The sequence below is a fragment of the Haemaphysalis longicornis genome, unplaced genomic scaffold (genome assembly GCF_048455015.1).
Source record: "Haemaphysalis longicornis isolate Haplotype H1 unplaced genomic scaffold, Haemaphysalis longicornis Haplotype H1 scaffold_3, whole genome shotgun sequence".
NCBI lineage: Eukaryota > Metazoa > Arthropoda > Arachnida > Ixodida > Ixodidae > Haemaphysalis > Haemaphysalis longicornis.
This window is the reverse complement of record NW_027526335.1, coordinates 50,664,996-50,680,961: the sequence shown is the minus strand read 5'-3', so window position 1 is coordinate 50,680,961 and position 15,966 is coordinate 50,664,996. Positions and strand designations below refer to the sequence as shown.

Sequence of the window (15,966 nt, the reverse complement as noted above, 5' to 3'; positions counted from 1 at the left end):
ATCTTGAGACTCAAGCCGAATGAAACCACGTTTTCCAAACAAACTTTTACAATCGACAGTAAATGTTGCAACACAAAAAAGAAACAAGAATGTTTCCAAAATTCTGTGCATGAATCCTGAGACTAAAACTAATTCACAACCATAAACTATGATTGAGGTGTCTATTAATAAACATTTTGGCAACTTCCCTTAAAACTTTACAGCCAAGCACATACCAAATATTAAGATACAAGCAATTATGAACTTCCTTCCCTCGGAATGCAATGAGGTGGACACAGCAGTCTGAACTATAAAGAACATTTATCTTTGACCCATCCTATAGCCGGTATTCATTGAAAAGTTTAGCTGTCAATTTCTTCGTTTGGCAACACTGAAATAGCCACGAACATGGCTGATCGCGCGGCTCGTACCACTGCGGCCGCACGCCGAAGAAAAATATAACACCGACGTGCGTCGCCTGCTCCGTTTCAACCGATTCTCAACAGTGGTGTCATCAAAGTTGTTATTAAAAGCACTCGCGTTGGAGTCAAGGCATTACTTTGCGTTCGGCGGGCTAGAGCTTGGAATGTCCAAACCATATCATGTGCTTAGCCCGGACAAGTACCGCCAGAATCCAAGCACACCCTTTAGGGTGCTGTGATTCTTTCGCCGCAGGAGCACCCTTTTCTGCCCAAAATATCATAGGTAGGAGCTTTTTCTGCAAAAGCACCCACCTAAAGGGGTACAAAAAGGGTGCATCATCCTCGGTTCACAAATGGCGCTGCAGGTGTGCAGCCACATATGGCACAGTATGACACACTATTACGGTATGAAACATTCGTGCTTTCCAAGCTCCGTTCTATGAGACATTCCATTAAAGCTCAATGTCAGCTGATAATTTACTTGAACTTTTTGACCCACCGATTTTTGAAACATCCATTTATAAAGTCTAATATTACAGCCAAATCGCAGTACAGAAGTTGTATCATTAGAGGATGTTGATTATTCGAAACAGTGTTAAAAATTCAATTTTATGTTCATTTTGCTAAACTGCAGCGCACATCCTTCGAGCTTCACTGCACAGCATAAACGTGTTATGCATTGAAAGCAAGTAGGCGTGCAACAGATCAACTGCACAAAAGTTCTTCGAACCTTAAAACCCTTGGCTTCTCAGCATTGCATCAAACTTCCAATCACGGTAGCTACTCGCAATGTTTAGTGCCTTATTCTTGAGCTGAGCAGAAAAGCTCAATATTAAGGCAGACCAAATACAATATGTATACTTCCCTACGTACTGTGGCTTTATTCTACCCATAAAAGTTGGGTCCGCACTGCCACTTATTTTATTTTACATTATTCTTTTTGCTTCGTGAAAAATGACCCCACATAGCAATACCAAGAACTGTAAACATCACAGAACAATGCATATGAGTTCCCTGGTTGAAATATGGTGACATTGTTGTTATAGCAGTATTTTATCCTGAGTCTAGCTTGTGCATGGTGCCTTGCATTATGTCCCTGCTGGTGGATGGGGGGTCATTTTTCGATGTTGCAAATGAAAAGCCAACAGCCAGTGCCCATTAGTTTCGTCTAGTATTACGAGGTGCGTCATGGGAACAATCAAACCCGTCTATAGCCCTTTTTAGAGTTGACTAGAAGTAAAATCCGCAATATTATCGATAAAACGTTTAGCATCTTTTTTATTAGCAGCTTTAGTGTTGCTACTTTCCATATTTAGGTTTTTTCTGCTTTTCTTAATGACATTTTTGTTTCGCTGAGAAGGTGCATAACCAATGAAAGCTTTTCTGTAAACCTTTGGTAGCTATGCAATTGTTAGAAAATATTTTACTAAATAAGGCAGCTTAAACTTCGAATACTTGCATTTAGAAACATTAAAATCAATTTAAATTGATCATACATTTCTGGCTGTTTTTACACAAAGCTGCACATGGGATATTAAGTGCACCGCGAGGAGGGCTCTGGATTAGCTTTGGAAACTTTGGGATATTTATTGTGGACTTATATCTCCACACATGGGCATTTTCACTTTCTGCCTCCACCAGGAAAATGGCCACCAATTTAGAGAGCTATTCTTACTAGTATTTGATGTACATTTTAAAGTAATCTCAAGTATTATAGCCACAAATTTATTCTCTACAACAGCACCCAGCGGGTGCTGTAATAGAGAGATTGTGCACTATACCAGACAATGTACTACACTGTCGAGAGCTTTGACATCTACAAAGCAAGCTAATACTGGTAAAATGTTTCATACTATTATTACTGCGTGTTCAAAGCTCACGTGTGAAGTTCAGATACTGGTGCTTCAGCAAGAACCGAGGATGAGCACCCTTCCTGGTTCTGAAAAAAAAATAAACATGGAAAAATGCTTTAAGCAGGATTAAGAAACAGGGTTGAAAGAAAGTGAGCAAGCAATTCTTTCAAAATATGCAAAGCAATGCAAACAAATATTTATTTCAACTTCATGTCTACAAAAGACAATCTCATTAAGGCTGGTAATGGGGTCTTGGGTAAAAAAAGAGCAGAGAGCACTTATATAAATGCTACAGGAAACCTTCAAGCCAAAAATTGCTTGAACACTTAAACTAATCACTGTTCAACAAATTCATGAAAATTGAATGGATGAAAAACCAGCGGTAAACACAGGACACAGTTAAAAGAGATCAACGGGACAAGCTTATCCCGTCGTTCTCTTCCGTACCCTGTGTTTTCCGCTGGTTTTTCATCCATTAAAACATGTACCAACTAGCACAGTCTGATGCCTTGGTATCATAAAAAGACGAATTGCCACTCCTTACAGACAGTTGGAAAAAAAGAAAGTATAAAGCAGGTGACAAAATTAAAATGACAGCAGATTGGTTAACTTTTATTTTAAGTGATAATATAAAAAATAATGGCATGAATGAAAGTGAGCAGCAACCAAAGGACCATGATGCTAGGCCGACATTCCACTTTGAAGCAAAATATCCGCTTTCAACGCTAAATAGGCCAAACATGCAATGAGGCAACCCTTTAGGCCCACAGAAACATACCATAATCTTTAAAAAGCTACAATTTAGTTGAGAAAAACTGACCACAACAAATTGGAATCGACAACTAGATACAGTTGTCACACACAAGCAAGCCGGCGAAAGATGAACAGATATCTAGCTGTCCTACCCCCTATTTGTGCCCTAGCCTCTGATCCGCTGCAGCAAACAAAAAAATTGTTTATATGTAGAACTATTACTCTTGGTCAAACATAGACAGTTCTAATGACGGAGCCAAGTAGGTTCCGAAACGGGGAACGCTTCGGATAAAGTCCTTGGTTAGAGTATTATATTTGTTTCCATCAAACACAAAAAATGCATGGAAAGCGCTGACATTAACTTTGTCTACTGCGGTTCCTTCATGGTGACATCACTACAGCAACCAAAAATATAATACAGTGCATTAAAGGGGCCATTGGGACAACATAGAATTTCGTTTCGTTCGACATATTTCCTGTTTTATAAGTGCCCCCACCACTTGACCGGCAGCAAATGATGCTGAATTCACTGAGAAATTAACTTAGGTTAAAAGCCTGATTCTCCCACCATATCGTGTGTTTTTGGGATGTCAGCAATGAAGCCGTAAGTGCGTGTAATCAAACAAACTACTGCGTCACTCGGGTCTGCAGCCTTGCTAGCCATCAGTCCTCCCAGGTGGAGCTACCATACTCATCCACGAACCGTTGTTTGCCATTGCTTTGTTTTTTATCGCGTCTGCACCTGGCTTGTTTTCGTTACTGTAGAAAGTAATGGTTTTGTGAAACATGGGGTATCCTCGACAAACAGGGTCACGTAAGACAACATCGCCTATGCCAATCGGCCAGTGCCGTGCAAGCCAACTCCAAAGCGGCGGAGTGCTGTCCAGCTAAAACAAGCATTGTGCACGCCGTACCAACAGCAGTGCGCATCGATACTTGTATGTTTACGCGTATTTTCGTAACTTTCATTGTTTACTGCACCATTTTTACTGCTGTAAAATGAATATGCATTACATTTAAGCGCAAATAGCTCATTCGGCATGTTTATAAGGCCTGCCCCATTTGCGTTTGCTTTTGCCGGCCTCAGCCAATCGCACAGCTGGGGACATATGACATCATAGGTACTGCTGTGGGAAATGAGCTAGTGGGTCGCATGGCCATTCCCTTTTTCCTAATTACATAGCTTATTCGAGTGAAGTGCGCGTTAAAAATGGTGTCAGTATGATTCTAACGAGGCAATCTGTCGAATGAACGAAACTTGTGTGTTGTCTGCATGGCCCCTCTAAGCAAAGGCAAGGCAGCCAATTTTTTTATTTAGGCTGCCTTCATGCACACATTAGTGCTCTATTACCGCCAGAAACTCATTACGGGACTCCTGATATATTTACAGTTGCAATAAAAATCAGAAATAGAACGAAAAATCATTGGACACTCCACAATGTCCTAAAAATAAAGGAATAATGTGCGAGTGAGCTACCTAAAACACTGCGACATAAGATCATATTCATCAAGGCAACTAATAAAAACCATGGCTAGTGCATAGCCACCACGCAGCTCATTTGTTAAGAGCTTATGTGCGTCCCCACAATTTGGCTGTGTAAACCCACTGACACCTAACAGAGTCCAAGGTTCGACGAAAACTCGTCAGGGGAGGGTGATTTATTGATGAAATACAAGCAGGCACTCGCCTGGTCAAAAACAAATAAACAAATAAAGACGTTTTAGGGCCCCTACTGGTCCCTTCATCACAATGAAACGGGGTGAAAGGTCGCGATTATTTATAGGTTCGGTGGCGCAGAGTGTGCATGTATATCTCGGGGAGATTACCCCGCGACCGGTTAATCACGCTTTTAGTTGGTTGAATATGCACTGATTCTAAAAGTAGTCGTGTCGACAGGCGCTTCTCTGATGCGATTATAGTTGCGGGATCCCAATCGATGACGTGGTCAGTAGCCAGGTGATGATCCGAAAAGGCATTTCAGCTTGCATTGCCTTTTTTTGACATCGTTCTGGTGCTATTGAATTCTTTTAAAAATTTCCAGTTTCACCTATGTAGGATTAGGAACGAAAAAGAGACGCCGACCAGTCCAAACAAAACGTACTGACGTTTTAGCTTCCAGCACGGAAGCCTTGTTCAAAATAAATGCATCACCAGAAGTGGGTCGTTTAAGTGGGCTTGAATAATGGCTGCAAAGAGCGTGCGTAGATCGGGTTTAGATTTCAGTCGTTACGATTGACTGTGTTAGATGTGGTCTGAATGATTAGTGATTCCAGATGTAGCCGTGATGTGGTCACTTTTTCTGTAGCGACGATTCTTGCATTGTCCCAATCAATCTGTGGTCACTCACGACGGCGTGTTCGGCTAAAGCATTGTTGCGGATGCTTTTATTCTTTACGTGACGTGCATGCTGCTGCAGACGATTCTTATAATTTCCTGATTCCCCGATATACACGCCGCTGCAGTCTGCACAAGGTATCTCGTATACCACACCGGGGAAGCGCTCCTTGGGCAAGCGGTCCTTGACTCTCACGAGCTCATGGCGCATCTTTTTGGCTGGAACGTGGGCCACCTGCACGTCATATTCCCGTAGGACACGTGCCAAACATTCACTTGTTCCTGGAAGGTAGGGCACAGGAGCTCGCTTCATCGGGCAGGAGGCACGTCCAGTTGTCCCCGTCGGGTCAGTTGGCTTTCCGTTGCATTTTTAAAGTGCCTCGGGTAACCGCAGCTAGCCAGGTCGTCGCACCCCTTTGCCATGTCCATCGCCGCATCCTCGGGCTTCGAGCACAATCTTTTCGCACGCTGCAGTAGCGTGCTAACAACAGCCCTCTTGTGGGAAGCGGGGTGCACGGAGTTGAAGTTCAGGTAGCGGCCTGTGTGCGTTTCCTTGCGGTATACGCTGAAACGTAGCCTCTGGCCCTGCCGAGACACGAGGACGTCCAGGAAGGGAAGTTTGCCATCGGCCTCCTCTTCTGACGTGAACTGAATGGCACGTTCCATACTGTTGAGGTGGGCCAGCAAGCTGTTCGCCGCGTTTTTCTGAACGACGCAGAAACAATCGTCGACATAACGCAAGAACACTTTTGGTTGAGGGGCGAAGGAGGCTAGCGCGCGTGCTTCCAGCGCTTCCATGGTCAGGTTCGCCGCCGTGACCGAAATAGCGGCACCCATTGGAGTCCCCTGCCTTTGCTTGTAAAAATGGCCCATAAAGACGAAGTACGTATTGTTCAGGCAAAAATCGAGAAGCCTGCGTAGTTCTGGCACATCCATCGGTGATCTCCCGGGCAACGTCTCATCAGCCTCGAGAGCAGCGGTGCATACGTTGACAGCCAGGTCAATCGGAACGCTCGTGAAAAGGGACTTCACGTCGAAGGACACCATCAAGTCGTCTTTCTCGATCACGGTGTTGCGAGTCTTCTCGACAAAATCGAAAGAATTACGAACGTGAGTGGTCCCTTTACCGACGAGCGGAGCCATAACTTGGTGCAGGAACTTCGACAGGTGGCCCACGTTCCAGCCAAAAAGATGCGCCATGAGCTCGTGAGAGTCAAGGACCGCTTGCCCAAGGAGCGCTTCCCCGGTGTGGTATACGAGATACCTTGTGCAGACTGCAGCGGCGTGTATATCGGGGAATCAGGAAATTATAAGAATCGTCTGCAGCAGCACGCACGTAACGTAAAGAATAGAAGCGTCCGCAACAATGCTTTAGCCGAACACGCGTCGTGAATTACCACAAGATTGATTGGGACAATGCAAGAATCGTCGCTACAGAAAAAGTGACCGCATCACGGCTACATCTGGAATCACTAATCATTCAGACCACATCTAACACGGTCAATCGTAACGACTGAAATCTAAACCCGATCTACGCACGCTCTTTGCAGCCATTATTCAAGCCCACTTAAACGACCCACTTCTGGTGATGCATTTATTGTGAACAAGGCTTCCGTGCTGGAAGCCGAAACGTCAGTACGCTTTGTTTGGACTGGTCGGCGTCTCTTTTTCGTTCCTTATGTACCCTCCCGGCCAGACGGGATTCCGTCATGCTCTCAATTTCACCTATGTAGGATGCGTCGCAATCCTTGCACGGAATTTTGTAGGCAACTCCGGGAATCTTGATTTTTCTAAAGGGTCCTTCATGCGTACCAGCTTCTGATTAAGCCTGTTCGTTGGCACGTGTGCAATTTTAACGCCATATGTGCCAAACACCCTTGCAAGAGCTTCACTGATGCCTTGCGCGTAGGGGATGGCAGCGCGGTTTTGCCTGTATTCTTCAGGAACCCTTTCGTGGGAGGCAACTGAAGCCCGCAATTGTTGCGTCCTCACAAGCTTTGAAGGGTAGCCGTTGCTGCGAAGGTCTTTCCTTACCACGGCTAGCTCTTGCTTGCACAGACCAGGCTCAGAGAAGATTCGTGATGTGCGTGAGAAGAGTGCAGCGGCGACAGAGCGTTTTTGGCCTATAGGATGCGCAGAGTCGAACCACAGGTATCTACCCCGTGTGGGTCGGCTTTCGATACACACTGGTTGTAAATCCTTTGGCCGAACATCTCACAAGTATGTCGAGGAAGGCGATCTGTCCATTATTTTCTTGTTCCGTGGTGAACTGGATGCTTGGAACACAAGAGTTTAGATGCTCAAATAAAGGCATTACGTCTCGGCGGTGGATCACACAAAAACAGTCGTCTACGTAGCAGACAAAGATCTTGGGGCCATCTTGTACGAGCATAGCGCAGAATTTTCTAGAGCCTCTAAGGCAATATTTGCACAGACTACTGAAACGGAAGATCCCATCGCTGTTCGAAACCGCTGCTTGTAATAGTGTCCGTTGAAAACAAAATATGTGTTCTGCAGGCCAAATTCCAGGAGACGATATAAGTCTTGCGTCTCAATTGGCGAACGTGAAGGCAGAGATGCATCGTTTTCGAGTAGATCCTTGCAACTCCGGACCGCGTAATTTTGCATGGAATTTGGCCTGCAGAACACATGTTTTGTTTTCAACGTAGAATGTTATAAGCAGCGGTTTGGAACAGCGATGGGAGCTTCCGTTTCAGCAGTCTGTGCGAATATTGCCTTAGAGGCTCTAGAAAAGTCTGCGCTATGCTCGTACAAGACGACCCTAAGATTTTTGTCTGCTACAAAGACGACTGTTTTTGTGTGATCCACCGCCGAAACGTAATGCCTTTAATTGAGCATCTAAACTATTGTGTTCCAAGCATCCAGTTCACCATGAAACAGGAAAATAACGGACAGATCGCCTTCCTCGACGTACTTCTGAAACGGTCGGCCAAAGGATTTACAACCAGTGTGTATCGAAAGCCGACCCACACGGGTAGATACCTGGGGTTCGACTCTGCGCATCCTATAGGCCAAAAACGCTCCGTCGCCGCTGCACTCTTCTCACGCGCATCACGAATCTGCTCTGAGCCTGGTCTGCGCAAGCAAGAGCTAGCCGTGGTAAGGAAGGACCTTCGTAGCAATGGCTACCCTTCAAAGCTTGTGAGGACGCAACAATTGCGGGCTTCAGTTGCCTCCTCCGAAAGGGTTCCTGAAGACGGGCAAAAACGCGCTGCCGTCCCCTACACGCAAGGCATCAGTGAAGCTCTTGCAAGGGTGTTTGGCACATATGGCATTAAAATTGCACACGTGCCAACAAACAGGCTTAAGCAGAAGCTGGTACGCGTGAAGGACCCTTTAGAAAAATCAAGATTCCCCGGAGTTGCCTACAAAATTCCATGCAAGGATTGCGACGCATCCTACATAGGTGAAACTGGAAATTTTTGAAAGAATTCAATAGCACCATAACGATGTCAAAAAAGGCAATGCAAGCTGAAATGCCTTGGCGGATCATCACCTGGCTACTGACCACGTCATCGATTGGGATTCCGCAAGCATAATAGCATCAGAGAAGCGCCTGTCGACACGACTACTTTTAGAATCAGTGCATATTCAACCAACTAAAAACACGATTAACCGGTCGCGGGGTAATCTCCCCGAGACATACATGCGCACTCTGCGCCACCGAACCTATAAATAATCGCGACCTTTCACCCCCCCTTTCATTGTGATCAAGGGACCAGTAGGGCCCCCAAAACGTCTTTATTTGTTTATTTGTTTTTGACCAGGCGAGTGCCTGCTTGTATTTCATCAACACCGAACTAACCCGCCTGAATCACCACTTTATAGACATTGAGCAATTCTTTGAATTGGTTTATTGTAGAGAGCTGTCTTGTTTATTTCCTTATTTTTTTGGCATTTCCGGTCTCATTTGAAATTGGGAGACCAGATAGCTTTTGCTACGGGTCATGCACCGGTGACAACAAATATTTGATTTCACTTTAAACAATTTTCAGTTCTGTTTTATTGCTCACCAGCCAATGACCTGAAATATCAGAGGCTCTTAAAATATATGCTGGCATTTCTTTCCTGCACTGTAGTACAACTAATCATGACTTTTATCATATTTTGTTCACAAATTGAAATATTTAGAAAGTATTCAGCTGAATGATAATGTTATTTCAGAAGCATGCGCAATCAACAAGGCCTCAATGACGCTCACCACGTGGTTCACTTGTTTCTGTCACAAATAACCTGATTGCAGCCACAATCCACCCAAGACGGAGGTAACATACCCTCTGGGATGATGAATATTTAAAATGCCGTACGAGTAAGTGCTCAGCACATGAAATTGTGGTATTAAAACAGAAGACCCCTCTGTGGCATCCTTCACTTGGGGCAGCGCTTGATCACAAACTTCGAGAAGCTGAAAAATGCTCCATGCGCCGCTCCACCCAGTAGAAACAATGCAGGACACAAGTTGGTAGGTGGACCGTTGGCATCCTGCGATTGTGAAGATTTTTATTTAGTAGATGCTCTTCTTTTTGTACCACTGTTCATTTCTCCTTTAACAAGCAGCTGAACTCCTGCAGGTTCTACGAATCATACAAGCATAATAAAACGCAGCAATGCAGAACAATTGGCAGGGTTACCTCAACTTTTCTTTTCTAGGAATGAAAACAATGTAGGTAATCTATGCACAACTACAATCAAACCTTTCAATTTTTACCTACTTCACTCCTAACAAGCACACATACACGTTAGACATGTGAGCAAGCCGCTAAATTTATGCCCACAAACTTAATCAGGCATCAGAAATCGGCAGGGAACGTGTCACCTTTAAATGGCACTTTTTTCGTTCAGAACACGTAAATGGGCGAGAAAGACCCATAACTATGATTTGGTACCCTCATCTGGTATGGTTTTCAGGCAATGCTTACATCTCACTTCAGTACCTTCAGGTGGTGGAGATCTTTGAAAACTCATTGCGGGCAAGTGGGTTGTGTTCAAGCTCTTGTATCTTGCCAGCATATGCTGGATTCCAGCATTCCCAAATCAACGTGACGACTCGAATGTGGTGGATGCAAGAAAGAATAAGCACACGCCAAGGGCGTAGCCGGGAAGGGGGGGGAGAAGGGGGGCCAGTGCCCCGCCCCCCCTTCCCCCCCCCCACCCCTATAATGTTTTATGCCAAGGCTGGGGTGCGGTTTAAGCAGCCTGAAAAACCTCCTGAAGTCACCTGCAGGCACCGAACCTGCAGTTTTAAGGACATTCTTGCTCATATAAAGCTGAAAACAAGGGCTATGTCAACGTCTGATCCCTGCGCCCGCTCAGGATGGTGTTGTACCTGTCAATATATACAGCCCGGCTGCATTTCGCGCCGGATACACCGACAAGCGCCGGGAGCCTGCCGCGAGCCGATCGAAACAGCCCCACTGTTTCACTGGCGGAACAGCACGGCCGGGGAATGGCAGAACAGCAGGAAAAGCCTCATATAGGCTTACATGTGGACGGGAGCGTGTCATTCCTTGTCTTTACACTGGTACAAAGTATAATCACATGACAGAGCATGTCGCTGTATTTTGTTCAGTCAACTATCAATCCTTGATATGTTTATTTTTCTACCGACATCGCATTTCATTGACTATTGCAGATCCATAATTTCTGCTGCATGAAAAACATTGCTCTGCCCATCTTGTGTTTCCTCCACATCAACAAAACTACACAATGCTCCTTATTGCGGAGCTTTGTTTTTTTGGCACTATTCCACTGTTTCCTTGACCTCCCTCTTGGTTAAGATCAGCATTGTGTATTTGCTTAACCAGAATTTTACTGAAGCCATGTCTGTTTCGATTTAACAGATAGAAATATAATGAAATTTAAGAAACGTGCAACAAGCTCAACATTCAACATCAGTGCAATAAGGTGTTCCGCTTAGCGCAAGTTTACTACTCACGTTACTAGCACAAAAAATAACAAAAAGGCGATTACTTAAGGACGAAGACGCACGTTTGCTAGCTTCACCGCCATAATATACGAATTCGCCGCATGTACAGTTCACTGCGATTTGAAGGTTGTCGCGGGAAAGCTACTCTTTCAAACGAAGCAGAAAGAACACCAGCTTTAGCAAATGTTCCATGCAAGTTCCGTTATCGTCGGCGTAGATAAAGGGCAACCAAGTCCAAGTCTGTGCTTGATAACAACGAATGTACAGCTTGAAACCCAAAGGGTGGCAAGTCAGTCGTGCGGGTCATTGTTGTATAATAGAACAGCCAACAAGGGAGCGAAGAGGGCGAAATCTCGATTTTCATGGTTCCGAAACGAAACCGTGGGCTGGTGGCCCGCTTGGCCGCTCGATGCTGGCGCATTAACCTTCAAATCGTGCTCGACTGTACTTCATAGCTGACAAGAAAAAGTCCCTTTTCTAAAGGAAAATCTTTTATAAAACATGAGAATCTTGATAGTAAACAACCAGTGTTGGCCTCCACTTCCGCCCGACAAACTTCGGGGACCGCGCGCCACTCACGAGCGCACTCACGATCACGCTCACGAGCGCGGGTCCACCTAACCACCTGCTCTGCGGACGTATGAATCGCCCGTGGTCTGCCCATAGACCAGCGAACGGGAATTTAGGTGATCATCATTATCATCACCATCTAAGCTCCTTAAGGTGGGCTTTACGGTTAGTGTTGAGCATACACAAATCGCATGTTAAAGTCAGTTATTTCAAGCTTCGTTTGCAAAACAACGCGCAAGATGCCTTGCCTACATATTTCCCCGTCCCATCTTTTGGTCGACCACGCCCCCCCCCCCCCCCCCCTTCCGAAAAAAATTCCTGGCTACGCGCCTGGCACACGCCCAATCAAGAGTACGTTCAGCATGCACGTCGGTTTAAAAAAAAGGGTGTAATGTATTGCTCAGAAGACTCAATGCTTGCACGCATCTTGAAGCAGCAACGGCCTTGACAGATGTGTTTGAGTGGTTTTCCTCTCTCATAACATCCACAGTGCTTTCAGGAAAAGCCCCAGGCCTTTCAATTAGCATGTTCCAGTTAAGAATAATGCAGCTGATACTTTATACTTTCAAATCTTTTTCTTTGTGGAAGGATGTTTCTTTATTGGCGGTACAGCACTAGCGTGCGTAAATCGCAGCCTTCAGAACCCCAATCAGGCCTCTTTAAATGGTACGGGCAGTTACATAACGATTTGAAAAAGTGGACCGCAAGGACTGTCAATTCACATGATAAACATAAAAAAAAATAGCTGAAAACAGAACTGGTAAGGCTTTATCGAAGACTAAACTACGAAAGTAATAACATTTTTGTGTACCTAAGAAAGATGGCTTCACCGTAAACATGAATAACACCAGGAAATTCTTATACATGGTGATTAACTGCTACGCCCACATTATGATTTTGGGTGAAACTTTGAGTTTTCCGAAATTAACAACAAAGGTTGCCATTTAGTGGCTACATGTTAGGTTATGCATGAAACACCAATAATTGTTGTTACGGGGGCGAGAACTTGTACATTCAAGTGATCGAACATTATTCAAGTATGGTAGCCCACTTTGCTACCAAAACTGTGTTTGAAAACTTACGTTCTGGCGGCCAAACACTGTTGACAATGCTTGTGGCTCTTGTCCGGTTGAATGGAGGGACGTGATGTGCTCAGACCGTCCAGAGGTCTAAAACAGGATGACACATGATTACCACACAGGCAAGAATGAAAAGTATTGGGTGCACGAATGTTACAACTCGGGCAACACAACATTCAGCCAAAATCAATGCCCGCGTACAGCGGCACCGTACACATGGTGAGGTGGCTCACCGCAAACGCAACGAAGCTTGCGAGGCGCGCACATTCGCTCGCAAACGATTCTCCCTCGCTATTCCCAACACGGCACAAACGACAGCGGTGATTCACGAAGCCGTAAACGCTGCGCAGCACAGTTTAGAGGAGTAGCCGCCCGTGTTCTGATAAACTACGCGTAAGACGTGGTTCGCAGTGGTGAACTCTGAAGCTGTTCAATATAGTGCTCCGGAATGGGAAACGTTACTGAGTTACTGAGCGCCGCTGCGTTACTGAGCGCCAGTGCGTTCAGCGCTCAATGCAAGCACCACAATGTTCTTTCGTACATCGCCTTTCTAGAGACCAGCCCTCTAGGTTCAACCTAGCCAGTTCAGTTAAACAATTCACACACGCGGGCTCCTGTTAACGAATCCTTAAAGCGGCGATCACAGCTACAAACGACATCCAGTGACAAGAAAGGCGGCAAATGTGACGAGACAGCTTACCTGCCAGGACGTTTAACGACGCAGAAGAGCGAGCGACGTTCAGGGGCAAGCGCCAAACGAAATTAGCCGTCTTCAGGTGCAAAGTTGTTCTCAAATATTTCTTCGCGAAGTCGAACACGACAGCCACAACCGAAAACGACGAGGGACCCAATTAACCCTGATAACTGCGCTTGCTTAACGGCACGACGGTACACCACAGGGGCGGTATTCTCGTAACTGTCCCTTTTGAAAACGTTCCTTTTGCGTCCCTTTCATCGTGACGTACTTCCGGTTAAGCACTGGGCGGTGACAGTAGGTTTGTTGCGCTTGCGTTACGTCACTTCCGGTTTTTTACTTTTACCCAATCAGGGCTCGCCAAAAGGGACACTTTCGAAAGGGACGCAAAAGGGACAAAACTCGAGAATACCGCCCCAGATCACAATCGACGCCAGACGGGTCACGGGACGATTCGAGGAGGTAACTGGCCGCGCCGCCGCACGCCGTACTCAGGGTTTCGGCCATTGGCAGCGAGTTGCGTAAACAAATTAAAACGACAACAATAAATAATTGCCTATTTTACTGAATATAACAGTAACTTATTATTTTTTGTGTGTAATATAATAAAGAAGCTTATATTTTTTAAGTTTACAAACACAAAACGCGAACTGAGTTTTTTGGCGCTCAATTTGAACGTTAAAAAAAGCAGCAGATAGTAAGATAACACTCCGCAATGACATTTGGCAGTGTTCTAGTGTAAGTAATCGTATTATTATTTGGCGTCTGTTTATTTAGCGCCCGATTTCATGCCCCCTCCCTCCCCAACTTTTGTTTTCTTTTGATATCTGCCTTGTTCTCCAACGTTGTTTCTGCAGGAGAAACTAGGTGGTCTGTTCATTGCATTTGTACACAATATCTACGGTCGCTAACAATACGAATGGAATAAAATTGTGATTGCTAGTACTTTATAACTCCACTGAGTGACGAGAATGACTGTTGTCAGAGGGGGCTATGATTGTGCTGGTGGGGCAGGAGAGGAACAGGGAACGACGGAATGATGATACAGATGTCACAGTTCAAGGTTGTGCTGTGCTCCGTGAAAGGCTGTAGAAAACAAAAAGTGGGAGGGGGAGTGTTATTCTGTCGATGTCGTAATAAGCAAGGGCTGATATTTTTTCCTGTTTCAACGTTGGTGCTGCCGTTGCTTTTTATTGAATTCGGCAGCTTTTTTTTTTTGCTTTTGAACATTTTTGACGAGGTTGGGTGGATGGTACAATGGGATTTCTTTTTGAAATTATATTGCATGCATGACCTCAATCAATGATGAGCTGAACACCTTTTCCACACACTTTCAACACCCTTCCAAAAAAAAAGGGTGTTGAGGTTGGTCAACACCCTTTTTTTCACGCAAAAAGGGTGGAAAGCTACAAAAAAGGGTGTTGAGATTCAAGAAAAAGGGCGTAAGGGCCTCCCAACACCCTTTTTTCAATTATCTTACACCCTTTTTGGCCAAAAGGGTGTAAAAAAGTTTAGTGTGTAGGTCCCTGTCGGTGCGGTTAGCATCCAGTCACCCCGAAAGTCAATGTGGACGTCTGATGGGCGCATATTCCCGTTCGTAGAAACATAATGAGCATTCTGGTGGGCATGCTGTCATTTCAGCCTACTGAATCAGTCGGAGTCCCGTCGAGAGCGCTAACGAGCCGACGCCGTATTTTCTCAGTACTGTCAATGTAAGGGTGTTTCCTTGAAGAGCACAGCGTAACAACCACTTAAGTTAGGTTCAATTTGAGAAATGCCACGACATTATAAACCAGACAGACAGACAGACAGACAGACAGACGGGAAACTCATGCATGAGTTACAATTCTCGTGTATCAAGATGCTTCTGCAATGTCTCTGCTCCTCGTATCTTCGCTTGCAAGTAGAAAAACAGGCGGGCTGTCAAGCTGCTGAACGCTGCCTCATGCTAGCGGGGAGAGAGAGAGAGAGAGAGAGAGAGAGAGAGAGAGAGAGAGAGAGAGAGAGAGAGAGAGAGAGAGAGAGAGAGAGAGAGAGAGAGAGAGAGAGAGAGAGAGAGAGAGAGAGAGAGAGAGAGAGAGAGAGAGAGAGAGAGAGAGAGAGAGAGAGAGAGAGAGAGAGAGAGACATCTTTAATATCGGAGCATCTTTGTGAAGGCACCGGCCCTGGAGGATGGATGGGGGGGTTGGGCGGGGTGGTAAACCAAGGTTGATTGTAGTTGCGAATAACCTTAGTTTTAGAGCAATTTTTTACCAAATACCCAGGTGTCTGAGGCCCTAATCATGGTATTTTGTGGTGTGTTTACATCCGTAAAATGTGAGTGGACGCAGTGTG

The 15,966-nt window shown here is 45.2% G+C and overlaps 1 long non-coding RNA gene across 1 annotated transcript; it reads right to left on the bottom strand.

Moving 5' to 3' along the window:
• Positions 1 to 9,704: 9,704 nt before the first annotated feature.
• LOC144173248 (uncharacterized) lies at positions 9,705 to 13,935 on the bottom strand. Its single transcript, XR_013323201.1, has 3 exons — positions 13,639 to 13,935; positions 12,942 to 13,028; positions 9,705 to 9,845 (listed from the first exon to the last, which is right to left on the bottom strand). It is a non-coding gene; the product is annotated as an uncharacterized LOC144173248 (long non-coding RNA).
• Positions 13,936 to 15,966: the final 2,031 nt, after the last annotated feature.